Genomic DNA, 13,917 nt, shown 5'->3' with positions numbered 1-13,917 from the left:
GATGATGATGATGATGATGATCAACGCAGTTTTCCCCCAAATGTATATCATCTCAATATTTTAAGCTACAATTATTTAGTAGCCTGAATATATATCACAAAGTTGTTTAAACATGTAACAAAACATATAAATACATACTGTCGCACTTACAAATCCATTGTCACTTATTAATTGACCAAAGCAAAGTAGCAAAATATGACTTCATTATTCAGCAGCTAGCCTGGTTTGCATGGCAACATCTGACGCGGTCAATCGCACTTTCTGCACACGCAAAAACGCCACCAAACACGACCTTAAAAAGTTAGAATCATTCCAACACGAACAGTATCACAAAAATAAAAGTAATCATTAATATAAGTATGCATGAATGACCTATTCTGCTACAAACATCCACCTATATCACAATTCGTTTCAGCAACTGAAAAATCCACGCATATTCATACATTCCATTGTAATAGAGCGTACAACAAGAGATGACAACTGAATTACTTGTACTATCACAACACAGTAATGAGCCCAAATTGCTAATTTTATCCCGGTATTACTACCATCTAAGGATCATGCAAAAGTCGCTACATCAGGTAAACCCATAAATTACCCCATCCCCCCAAAAAATGCTATAACCTTTTCCTGATATATACGGTCTGTGTTAATTTTTCATGCTGTGTTAGAGAACAACTGTCTTACTGTGCTTCGTGGAGACTTGTATCTGCCAACCAGACTATCGCCATTTTTGTTCCGGTAGTACTGCTATTTAAGGATCATGCAAAATTTACTACATCAGATAAACACGTAAAATAACCCAAAGAACAAGAAAAGAAATCTAGTAAAATGCTTTAACTTTATCCTGATTTATACGATTTGTGTTTATCTTTCATGCCATGTTATAGAACAACTGTCTTACTGTGCTTCCGGAAAATGTATATATGCCAACCAAACTATTAGGCACAATCTTGCATAGCGACACAACAAAAAAGTCGCCTCTACTTACGCACGAGATCGAAAAATTGCTCACGAAGTTTCTGAAAGATAAATATCTGCCAAACTTCGGCACAAAACCTAACCTGAGTGCTCCTAAAGCAAGGATTAAAAATTGTTTTAAACTTATTTGTCAGAATTTTTGTTATCAATAACAGTTAAATCCAACTCTAACTTCCCTAAGACTTTCAGCTAACAATCTTAGCTGTGTTAGTTTTATATATAAAGAGTTTCGTATGGATTGCTTCTTGAACTTCTGCTACAATTTAGCTGAATAGTTTGAGTGATTATCGCAAGATGTCAGACCAGCATCTTGCTACTAGATTTCACTCAATAGCTCGGGAAATAAGGTTTACAACGTCCCTTCGTTTGTTATTTTTTAACCAACAAACTCTTCTAACTGTACAATAATCAAGCTTTTATCACATAATGTACAGTACAAACATTTTATCATGAAACACCACTTGGTAGCTCAGAAAGTACGGAATGCCATTTCTCTTTAGCCATTGATTTTTCAATCAACTGATTATCCCAAGTGCTGGTCAAGCAGCTAATTTCAGCCATAATGATTACGAGATCGTCGTCGGTGTCTCACCAATCATAACAACAAACTGTTTGTTCTTTCACTGGTATTTTCTCACCTGAGTATGATTTTTCTCGGACAGTCACATATATATTATCAGATGGAATGAGATTATATGATACAGTACTCTTTTCATTAACATCATCTTGCTAATCAACCTCTGATTCCTGGAGTAACCAGTTTTCACCATATTCATTAGCTTGTCGATATCTTTAATACTACAACTCATAATTCACTTCATTGGGCTGTCGACAGACTATACCCAAACAAAAGGCTTGATCTTTTGTACCACTAATGTTTTGCTATAACATCACTTTTCACCCACGATTTCTTTACTCATTCCTTGTCATGCGAATTCGTATGCATCAGCTTTTGCAGCATGCAACCATTCCACACATTCTTGTGAATATTATAGTACTTCTGTACTGGGTGGAGGGCCATATATCAGATCAACTGGTAACTGTATTTCTTGTCCAAATATCAGAAAATTAGATTTAGAAAATAATCAGCCGACTGTTGCCCAGTTGCGTGGTACATCATCATGATATATTGTAAGTACACATTCTAAACAGGCAGATTTAATAAACTTATAAAACATAAAATTGATAGTCTGGACTTCAATTTCAACTGAACCATCAGGGTGAGGGTCGTATGGTGAAGTGTGCATTCGCATCACACCTAACACTGCATGATTTATGTGGATCTCTCCAAGTGTGAAATCCATTGTTCATCCAATACATTCGTGACGGGCTCTGATAACGTATCAGCTAATGAATAAGCTAAAGCCCATTTGGTGAAGTAATTGATACTGACTAGCATGCACTGATTACATCTTTCAGTTTCAGGCAAGGGACCAGGAATATCTAGAGCAATTCTTTCGAGAAGAGAACTTACAAAACTAGTGGAATTTTCCTGGTTTGGCCAGTTTTTTCTCTGGACAATGCATGTAGTACAATGTCTGCAACAATGCTCAACGTCTGGAGGTGAATGCGGCCATAAAAACGCATTTACATGTTAGCAATAGCTTCATGACACTCTCTGATATCATCCAGTTCTTGAATTATGCAAAGCCAGAATTATTTCCTACTTTGGAGCACTGGGGTACCACATCTTGCTGGTTCATAACGATGGTACAACATCACACCATCTTGCACTCATAACTGACTATATAAGTGATAGATATTGTATGCATCAGTCATACATTCACCAGTTGGTGATGAGCATTTGCTATCTTGTTGCATGGCAAGTATCAGCCAGGTTATGTCTAGGTTATTCAAGCTCTTCCCAAAGTTCTTAACTTATCATTCATGGTGTCCATCCAATGTAGAATCGTCACTGCTCATAAGTTTCGTCGTCAGTGCTGCTGCACTGAATGTAACTGCTGCATAATTTCCATGATCTGGACATGCTTTCACTGGTTGGTGGGATAATCCATCAGCGTTTCCATAACTGTTAATACAGGAAGTGTTATACAATAAAGTTGTATTCTTGCAACATAATTTTCCATCATACAATGATATTTTCTGGGTTTATAAAGTTCATTAGCCATCTCAGTGACACACAGTTCACTCGAATGATAAATTCCCTATAGTGGCAGTAATGCTTGACAAATACTACAACTGCAAACAGTTCTTTCTTTGTCGTAGAGTATTGGTACTAAGAAATCTCAGTTCTGTACTTGTGATAAAACCGCGTCAATTCCACAATCACTGACATCTTTGATTGAGTTATACTTCAAGGACTGGAATGTATCTTTACATTCGTGTATCCATACCCAACATGTGATAACCTTCGTCATTGCAAACAGTGGTGTTACAATCTTGGAGAAAATGGTTGCAAACCACCAATAGTACGATATAACATAAAAACTGCAAACTTCTCGTTTGCTAGAAGGTAGGGACCAGTCCTTGACCCTTTCTTTCAGGTAAAGAACTTAAGTGATTTACATGAAAGTTAGGTGTGTTTTGTTTTTGTTTTTTAAATAAAATAGTTTACCGTTTAGAATTTTTAGAATATTGAGGTGACTGATCGAACCCCCCACGCGACTTTCTACTGGCTTAGCCCATGGAATATTAATAATGTTGTCTCTGTCTTGTATAAACGTGAATATGGTTATTGCTCTCATTGTGTCGTACAGAAATATGGAAAGCCTCTTCAGCTTTAACAACTAGTTTGAGTGTAAACAATTAAAAACTGAGTCTTTTCGTAAATATACACAGACACACCAGTGTCTCAGCGAAAAGTCTGGAGGCTGACACTGCTAAAAACCGGGTTTAGATTCTCGTGGTGGGTATAGTACAAATAATTCATTGTGTAGCTTTGTGCCTAACAACAAACACACGCTCATATGCACACATCTTTGTGAATAAAGATTGTGTTTATTTGTACACTTGCATATTTTTTATTTGTTGTCCATGGTTGATTTATTCTCTGTACAACATTTCTGGAACCTACTGTCTTGAGTAAACGCTTAACTGGCTGTTAGATATCATTGTACCTGAGTACCTCAGGTGGACCACGACTTCCAAGGACATATTTGAACAACCCACAAACACAGAAGCACATGAGAGATGTCTTTGAATGATACTGTACCAGTGTTCATTTGTATTTGCATATTGTGGAGGGACTGGCATGTTGACTTGCATGTATAACTGAATGTTGTTTTTTCTTATTCTGATGGAACCTTCCTTACTGACATCCAGTTTTGCAATGATGGCCTTTCCTTGCTGTACAGTAGTGTCTATAAGTTAGTCTGAAAGCATGCAGATTTCACCTTGGTATTTTACTCGAGTCTCTGGATGTTTAGCTTACTATCCCAATCACCATAAATGTCTTGGAAAAACTTTTGTGTTGTGATTTTTGTATCACTTTTTAATGTTGCATTACTGGCAGGACGATAATATGTTGCAATAGCTTTTGCAGAAACAAGTAAACATATGCTTCGCCCAATGTAACGATATATTTCCATATATCACATGTCGGATATCGCTTGCATATTTTTAACAGTCGTTCTTCCATTCTACTTTAGAAGAAACTTATGAAGGTGGGTCTTATATCTCTTTTGTAAACCTAAGCCTGTGTAAGCTATTTCGTTTACAGTGAAGTACCTTCTCTAGTTACATGGACTGCTATGTTCTTGGGTTACTTACGGTGACATAATATTTAGTTGGTTTTTTTCATTGCCTCCAGTGTGCGACTGTTCTTTCCATGCTCAATAGAATCACGCTTTTTTTCTGCTTTAACAATAAGCTTCGATGCTTCAGAGATACCTTTCTTCAAAATGAAAAAAAAATCAAAACCTACATGTCTTTATAATCGAAGAATAGGAGAAATTCAAGTTGGAAAATTCTCTAATTTAACTTTTTCCGAAGAGGTAAATTTTAAGCGTTATTTGCACTTGGAAATCATCAATTTTCAACAGAATTCCAACAAGAGAATCAGAGCTTTTAATCTATTTGATCACAGGCTATGGGATGGCTAATAATAAGTTGATTGGATATGCAAACTGTAACTATAAATCATGAATACTCCGCTTTCTAATATCTTATTTTGAGTTCTAAAATGTGCTTGTTTCATTTTTATAATAAAGTAAAATCCTTATAGTATAACCATATAACACTAGTGCGCGTGTTGGTCACCAGGAAATATATTTATATTTCTGCTACTCAAGTTTTAGTCAAGTAACTTTGGATACCACGACCTACATCAACCTTATTTGATCAAGACTATTAAAATTCATTGGCGCTTATGGCTACTTTGTGTAAGGGTATAAATAAGTCTGATTCTTGCACAACATTGCACTCCTGAGGATGACGCGGTAAACACGTCGAAACATATTGAGTGTAGAGACTGGTTTCCAGCCTCATTTTTAGAATTGTGTACAAAAATCGTTGTTTATTGAAAACTGAATTTTTAACTTTGATCAAGTCTAGTTTGAATGCGCTTGTAATACTTACTATGAAAACACACGTTCAATTACTTATTTAAATTTAAAATATTTTCGTAATAATAATAATGATAAGGAGATATATAGTTTTAGATTACTTTCCCCCAATGAATTTTTATATGTGTAATCCAATATGTGTAATGTGTTTTATTACAATCAGACACAAGTAGTAGTAGTTGTTTTAGTGCATATTTACACAATGAAGTATACATGCTCTTTCCACTGCGGGGGAATCGAATCCTGGAGTTTAGTATTGTAAACACGTAAAATAACTGCTGACCCAATAAAGGAGTTCAAATACAAGAGTCATTAAATATTTTAGGCTAAAATTAAATAGTTTTAAACCCGATTCACTAACCGCAACGTAACTTTAGTACTGCCTTAGATATAATAAGAGTAGCCTATGGCCCCCACTGGCACAGTAGACATATAACACTAGAAATCGGATTTCGATACCCGTGGTGGGCACAGCACGGATAACCCATTGTGTAATTTTGTGCTCGACTACAAACAAACAAAATATATATAATAATTTATTATCACTGTTTGTTTTTCCTTTTTCTTTCCTCTTTTGGATGTGGAGTATTTTATCTTTCATTGAGACAATGTAACATGTTAAAACGTAGTTTTAATAGTTGTTTAAATTGTAGACGAGTAAGTTATCATTTATTGGAGTTATTAGTTTCTGTGAATGGCATTTTTTAAATACTGGACAGAAATTCGAGGTTTAGTAAATACGAAATTAATGCCCGTCACATGACGGTAAATGTTGATGAATTTTTCTTTTGAAAATTAAACATAAATAAACGTTTTAAGAACCCTGTTCAATGTAGTAACAATGTAGATATAAAGAATGTTTATCATTTTTTCTAGTATTTCACGAAAACAACATTTTTATATATATTCTGTATATATATATCTTGTAAGTAGTCCTTGATTAGAATTTGGACTTGTATATATTTTATGTTATGTTCAAATCTTTTTGGCCCGACATGGGTAGGAGGTTAGAGCGTTCGACTCGCAATCTGCGGCTCGCCCTTTCAGCTTTGATGGCATTAAAAATGTGATGGTCAATCCCACTTTTCGTTAGTAAAAGAGTAGCCCAAGAGTTGACGTTGAGTGGTGATGACTAGCTGTCTTCCCTCTAGTCTTTCACTGCTAAAGTTGGGATGGCTACCGCAGATAGCACTCATGTAGGCTTGCGCGAAATTCATAACAAACAAACAAACAAATCTTCTTGATATAGCCTTACAGATTGAATGATGTGAAAAACTAGTTCTCAAAGAAATATTCCTAAATTGTCAAATGTCTGACCCTGTGACTTATTAATTGTGATGGCAAGAGCACTGAATTTTATGATGAAACGACAAATGCATGAAGGTATAACTTACCTTAAAAATGGGTATAAATGTTTTGACTAAATTTGTAAAAATCTCTTACCTAAGGTGAAAACATCAATAATAACGTATTGTATCGTCATCTATTTGAGTAGAAAGATATTTAAGTTGTTTTTGATTCATACATTTACTGGTGTTTATTATTTAATATGGTATTTTCCCCGATCTAATCCATAATTCTGTTCCTATTTTTGCGAATATTCAAAGAGTTTGTTGTAAATATGATAATTAATATATAAAATGTTAACTAAAGTGGGTCTTGAAAGCGACACTCCCGCATCGTAGTCAAGCCTGATAACTATTATGACACCCAGTCTTTCTTAAGTAAGTGTTAACAACTAATTCAAAACCCCAATGTAAATTACTATTATGTTATGATTTTTTCCTAATATTGTAATATCTTGCTCTAAACATGATCATTTAATAATTAAAAAGGTATAAAAAAATTTCCACTTGACTGGGATTTTAACTTGACACTTCCGCTTGAGACCAAACACTGAACCAGTTTGACTGTTCCCAATAGAGAGTTAAGCGTTACCGACAAGGAGAGCGTTACAATCGAAGAGTGGAATATATTCATATATGGATAGATAGATGTCCTGAATTATTTAGGACTAACAAATGCTGTTGTTGTTTTGCTATTTTTGACGTTATATTTCTCGGAAGAATAATTTTATTAGTTAAAAATTGAAACAAATAAAGGAGAATCATGTTGTTTTTGTTTACAAATGGTAAAGTCGGAGAGTGGTGGGTAATTTCCTTCCAGTTCAGTTTAATGGTTGGAAAAATAGCTGTCCTAAGACTGAACACATTTCAATGGATATATGCTCCTCCCAGTGGCTTAGCGCTAAGTCGTAGGACTAATAACGCTAAAAATAGGGTTTCGATACTTATTATGAGAACAGCACATGTAGCTTGATGTGTAGCTTTGCGCTTAACGAACAAACAAACAAGCATGAAACCTCGTGCGTGGATGATATAATTTATCTGATACTGTTTTCTTCCATATACACCTTACTAATTGACGTTAGTTTCTTGAAATGTGAATCCTGGTTAAAGCTTTGCATTAGAAAAAAGTAAAATTATATGATTTTACACACATTCAAGCACATAAAAGTTGATATATAATACACTTTCTAAAACTTTAAATCATTTTGATGAATGATTAAAAAATTTAACACGGTCCTCTTTTATGTCCATTTCCCATTCATCCCATTTCTTAACATTTTTACAATTGAAGATTTATTTGTTGTTGCTCATCTTCTGGTATTGAGCTGTTTTTTTTAGCTTGCTGGTAAGAGATTTAACATTTGCACAGATAACACTTCTCCTTTATGTATGCCACCAGTGGCACAGCGGTATGTCTGCGGACTTCCAACGCTAGAATCCGGGTTTTAATACCCGTGGTTGGCAGAGCATAGATAGCCCATCGTGTAGCTTTGTGCTTAATTACAAACAAACAAACAAACCTTTATGTATATAGATTATTAGTGATGTGACAGTAAACTTGTATAATAAGTTTAAAATTTGACAGTGAAATCAAAAATTTTCAACTTAAATTTAACTGGGCGATACTTCAAGAATATTATCAAAATCACAATGAATGTAGAACAAAACACGTTTTAAAATGATGTCGCTAAGTAAGCTCGTTAAAGACATCATCTGTGTCTGGATAATACTAAAAAACTACAGGCTCTTTAGGATTGGTATTATCGCATCACATGCTACATTATATTTCACTGTATTATCTGACAGAATATAACCTTATTTCTAGGATAATAAGGTAGCACTTAAGCTCACCTCAAGAGTTTACACAGATACTATTGTAGAAATTGGGGTGAGGTGGAGTTCTCTTCCTTAAATAAGTCATTTGTAACAGTTGATGACGTAAGTAGCCCATGGATTATTGGATACTGCACGTGGGACCTGTCTGATTACAAAGTGTACTAAAATAATTCTTCTGAGCGGATGTAAATATAATTCTAGTTGTTCTTGTCCAGTGCGAAAGTTTAGAAAGCCTCTCCAGCACCAGCAACCAATTTGAGTACAGTCAATAACAAGCTGGATAGTTCAGTAACTAAATACACATTTAGACGAATAAAGACTTTATTGATTTGTTTTTTGTGTGTTTGCTTACATTTCCTTCATAAAATTTCTGGGATCAGTTGTATTGTGAAAACTTTAGACTTATGTTTTATGTCGCTATACATGAATACCATGTGTGGACGACAGATTTCAAAGGCCCAAATGAGCAACTTACAGGTACATATGCTCATGAAAGATGTCTGCAAATGTTATAGCATGAATTCCCATTTGTATTTTCATCTTGTGAAGGAAATGGCATATCAATATGAAATGTGACTAGATACTTTGTTTCAATGGAGTCATTTTTTATTGGCAAGTATCTGTGAAAGATGTCATTTCCTTGCTGAATATCAGTGTCAGTACGTTTAGCCTGATAGTATCCAGAATTCACCTTGGTATTATTTTGAATTCTATGAATGTTCTAGAATCTCCAACAACCAAGAACCCTTTGGAAAAACTTTTTTCGACATTCTGTGTATCATTATTGTAAATTTTGTGTCAACAGCAGGACGATAATAAATTGCCCAGACGTTTATAGATGCTTAAGTAGACTCATTCTTCGCCCAATGTTGTTCTTTCATTCAACTAAGTGCTTTGAAGAAGCTTGTGAGCATGGCTCTTACATCCACTTTTTAGACCTAATCCTGAGTACATTATTTTTGCTTACAGTTACAATTGAGGCTCCTACTTTAGTTGCAATGGACCTCGGTGTTTTTGTGTTACTTTTGGTGACAAACTGTTTAACATATTTCATTACTTCCGGTGTGTGACTGGTAGCCAGTCGTAGAGAAACCTGTTTTTTTCTCTGCTGGAATCATCCTTTCCTTTATGTTGCCAATATGTTACAATAATACAGATATTACTTTATTCAAAATTCAAAAACTTTGTGTTTTGTTTGCCTTTAGAATCGCGTTGGAAAGTCCCGCAATGTAAATTCTCCAGAAAAGTTCAAATTTTGGCATCATCAGCACTTGCAAATCACCATACTTCAACTGAATTGTAACAAGAAGGTCGGGGCTTTTAATGTTACATAGTCACGGGATACGAGGATGTACTAAAAGCGTTGTTGGGTTCAAATCCTGCAAGTGGAGACGCAAGCAATTTAAATCATCACACTTTTGCTACCCGAGATCTTGTCCAGTAGCCTTGGCTGCCAACCAGCCTACGTCATCTTTGTTTGATCTAGGCTAGTTTGAACACGTTTGTGCTACTTATTATTAAAACGCATATTCAATAAAACTGAAGTCAATAGGACTTAAAACATTTTCGTAAAAATAATAAGGTAATAAACAGTGTTAGCTTACTTTCTATCAATGAATTTTTGATATGTGTAATATAAAGTAAACTTTATTATATTAAAATTTAAGAAACCTTAGATATTGTAGGCTAAAATGCGGGTGTTTTAGACCTCACGCACCAACCCTAATGTACCCTTGGTCCCTACATTCGAAGGTAGAAAATGTTTAAATTATGCGCCTGAGGAGATCATGAAAATCTGCACAAGTAACATCTTACCGGATTCACAGTTCGGCGGCTAACCGGGCGTGACCAACTGGTTCAAATCAAACGAACTTTATAATAATGTCTGAATGCCAATGTTCTTGTGATTTCTTTATTCTAATAAAAAATGCTCTTGCACATCTTCCAAAAACACAGTAGCTTAAACTGCTGCAAGTAATATTCACTTTATTGATTATTAATTTCATGTTCAGACCGTGAATCCGAACATTGATGGTTCGCGATCCGTTTCCACAAAATCACACTACGCGATTTTGAGCTGTGGGTGCGTTATAAGAGGAATGGTCAAATTCCACTATTCGGTCTCACAAGAGTAGCCCAAGAGTAGGCTGTGAGTGATACTGACTAGCTGCTCTCCCTTTGATCTATCACTTCAAAATTAGATACGACTAGCGCAGATAGCTCTTGAGTAGTTTTGTGCAAAATTCAACAAACAAAAAAGTGCATATTATACCTTTGATATTTGCTGTAGGATACAGAATAGGCTGAACTGTTCCAAGTTAAGAATATATAAGATAGTTATTTATTCATTCTGTGGTCACTGCTCCTTATTTAACTTTTTAGTTTTTATTATTAATAAAGTTGTAGCTGACTCACTCATTTATTTATAGTCTTAATAAATTGGACATTGGTCAGAAGCTATAGGCAGATGCACAATGACCCTCTCTAGGAACATAGGGATCAATTACAACACTGTTCCACTTATGAAACTCCTCCGGGGAGAGTCCTAAGGGTGCAAGCCAAGCTTCGTTGAGATCGATCAAAAAGTATACGCATGAAAAGTGGACACACAAGTGATACTTCTGCTTAATATGTATAAATTATCAGTACTGAGATAGCAAACCTGCTTAATAAGTTCTATCTTTACCATAATTAAATTGAGCATTTTAAACTTAAATTTAATGGGATGATAGCCAGATGTTTCAAGTATTATTATTAATTATTACAATGACTTTCTAATAGAACACATGGCTTTAACAACGATGTTGCGAGGCCCGGCATGGCCAGGTGGTTAGGGCACTCGACTCGCAATCTGTGGGTCGCGAGTTCGAATCCCCGTCCCACCAAATATGCTCGCCCTTTCAGCCGCGAGGGCGTTATAACGTGACGGTCAATCCCACTATTCGTTGGTAAAAGAGTAGCCCAAGAGTTAGCGGTGGGTGGTGATGACTAGCTGCCTTCCCTCTAGTCTTACACTGCAAAATTAGGCACGGCTAGCGCAGATCGCCCTCGTGTAGCTTTGCGCGAAATTCAAAAACAAACAAACAAACAAAACGATGTTGCGAAATAAGCTTGGTAAAAAGCTGACCGACTAAAAGCTATTAATTAATACGTAATATTTTTCGTAAAAACACCAAAATAAGACAATGAAAATACTTTAGATTTTTAACAACAACAAACCAATAGCTCCCTTTTGACTCAAGAGTAAACTTGTAGCCTTATAATGTTAAAATTCGGGTTCGATCATTATGGAGGAAACAATGCAGACAGTCCATTGTGCAGTTTTGCACTTAAACCAATCAACAAAAAATATAATTTTAGGAATACAACTTTCTTTTGATGTTCTAAAAGTAATTATTAAAGCGTTTCGTATTTTCTGATTTCTACACACAAAATTATAAATACAGAAATAATGGCTTGGTATTTGCGCAGAATGTATAAGATTGCTGGCAAGTCACATGAATGGTATTATGTTGACCTTGAAGTAATAATTAAACTTAAAGCCTGTGCTTCTTTCAAGATCAGCTGAGATTACAAAGATGCCAAGGTTATTTTTGCTAGTAGTATTTCTTAGAAACTTCCCAATCTATAGCGTTCTTTGCTTTCTTTTGGTCAGCTCTGTGTCTGAAGAAGATTGTTTGTTTGTTTTGGAATTTCGCGCAAAGCTACACGAGGGCTATCTGCGCTAGCCGTCCCTAATTTAGCAGTGTAAGCAGCTAGTCATCACCACCCACCGCCAACTCTTGGGCTACTCTTTTACCAACGAATAGTGGGATTGACCGTCACATTATAACGCCCCCACGGCTGAAAGGGGCGAGCATGTTTGGTGGGATGGGGATGCGAACCCGCGACCCTCAGATTGTGAGTCGAGCGCCTTATCCACCTGGCCATGCCGGGCGTCTGAAGAAGAGAAAAATTATAATAAAAACTACAGGACTGGTATTATCTCAGCACAAGTTACATTATACTTATTGCATTATCTCATAGTAGATAACCTGATTTATAAGATACAAAGGTTACATTTAAACACGTTCATTTAATAAAAGAGCTTATTGTGAACACGAAATATCGTTTGTATATACTTAAAAGTTTACTTGGAGAATACTTATCTTTATGTAGTGAGACTTAGGTATACTATTAGGTGTAATTTAAACCGTCATCTACCAATATCTTTTCAGTCTAGCGTTAAAATTTCCATTAAATAAATAGTTACTGTGAATATAATTTAACAGTTTGTTTTTATTATCTTCCATATTTCTTGAAAAATCATTCTTATTCAATATAGGTGATAAATACACAAAATTCAAAAGAATTGTCATATTTACAACACATTCATATCTTACATCCAAATTTTAAAAAGTGTTTTACTGGATTTGGCTTTCGACCCTCTTTAAGAGTTATCATTCGGCTTAGTAAAAACTGGATGCAAGACAACATGGAATAAATCTATACTTAGCTTGCGAATTCCTTTCTGTACAGCTTGCTTTTTTTTTTACTCTAAGCGAATCTTTCACCACAGTTTTCTTATTCGCCTTTAAATCTAAATCGATTCTTGTTATGTTTTGTTCGTTACAAAATCAAAAGAGATAAAACCATGAACATGTTGATTTCATAACTTAAGAATCAGGTAAAATACAAGAAATGCAACTTGTTGGTTTATTTTTTGGTAATTGGTAAGGATGGGTTAACCAACGTCGAGTAATTTCAATAGAAATCTGCATTCAAGAGAGCAATATAATATTTAGGGTAAATAATACTTTTCAACTTGTTTTGAATTGTAGAACACAGAAAAAGATATACAGTTACTTGTCTGTGATTCTGTTTCACTAGAATGAATTAATATTTATTTTTTTGAATGACACATAAAGCACGTGAAAACCATCAAGCTATAGCCATGATACATTAAAGAAAACATACTGTGAAATCCAGCATTGTAAGGACAGGCTGCTTGATATTGATTCTGCTTCCAACTGGAATAAACAGCCATTAGACAGGGTATTATATGTCGACGTAGACAGAAATAGAATTTTGTGATAGAAAGAGAATTTTGTTTGGCACCATAAACTTTGCACTATTATTACTTCACTTTGAAATAGCTCGTGAAAAAGAAAATGATAAGAATATTAATGTCACTCAATAATACCCACATTTCGGTGAGACGGCAATAAACAGATAAACTCTACCTTATC

This window comes from Limulus polyphemus, unplaced genomic scaffold, assembly GCF_000517525.1.
Source record: "Limulus polyphemus unplaced genomic scaffold, Limulus_polyphemus-2.1.2 Scaffold3998, whole genome shotgun sequence".
NCBI classification, from domain to species: domain Eukaryota; kingdom Metazoa; phylum Arthropoda; class Merostomata; order Xiphosura; family Limulidae; genus Limulus; species Limulus polyphemus.
Note: the sequence above shows the minus strand (reverse complement) of the source record.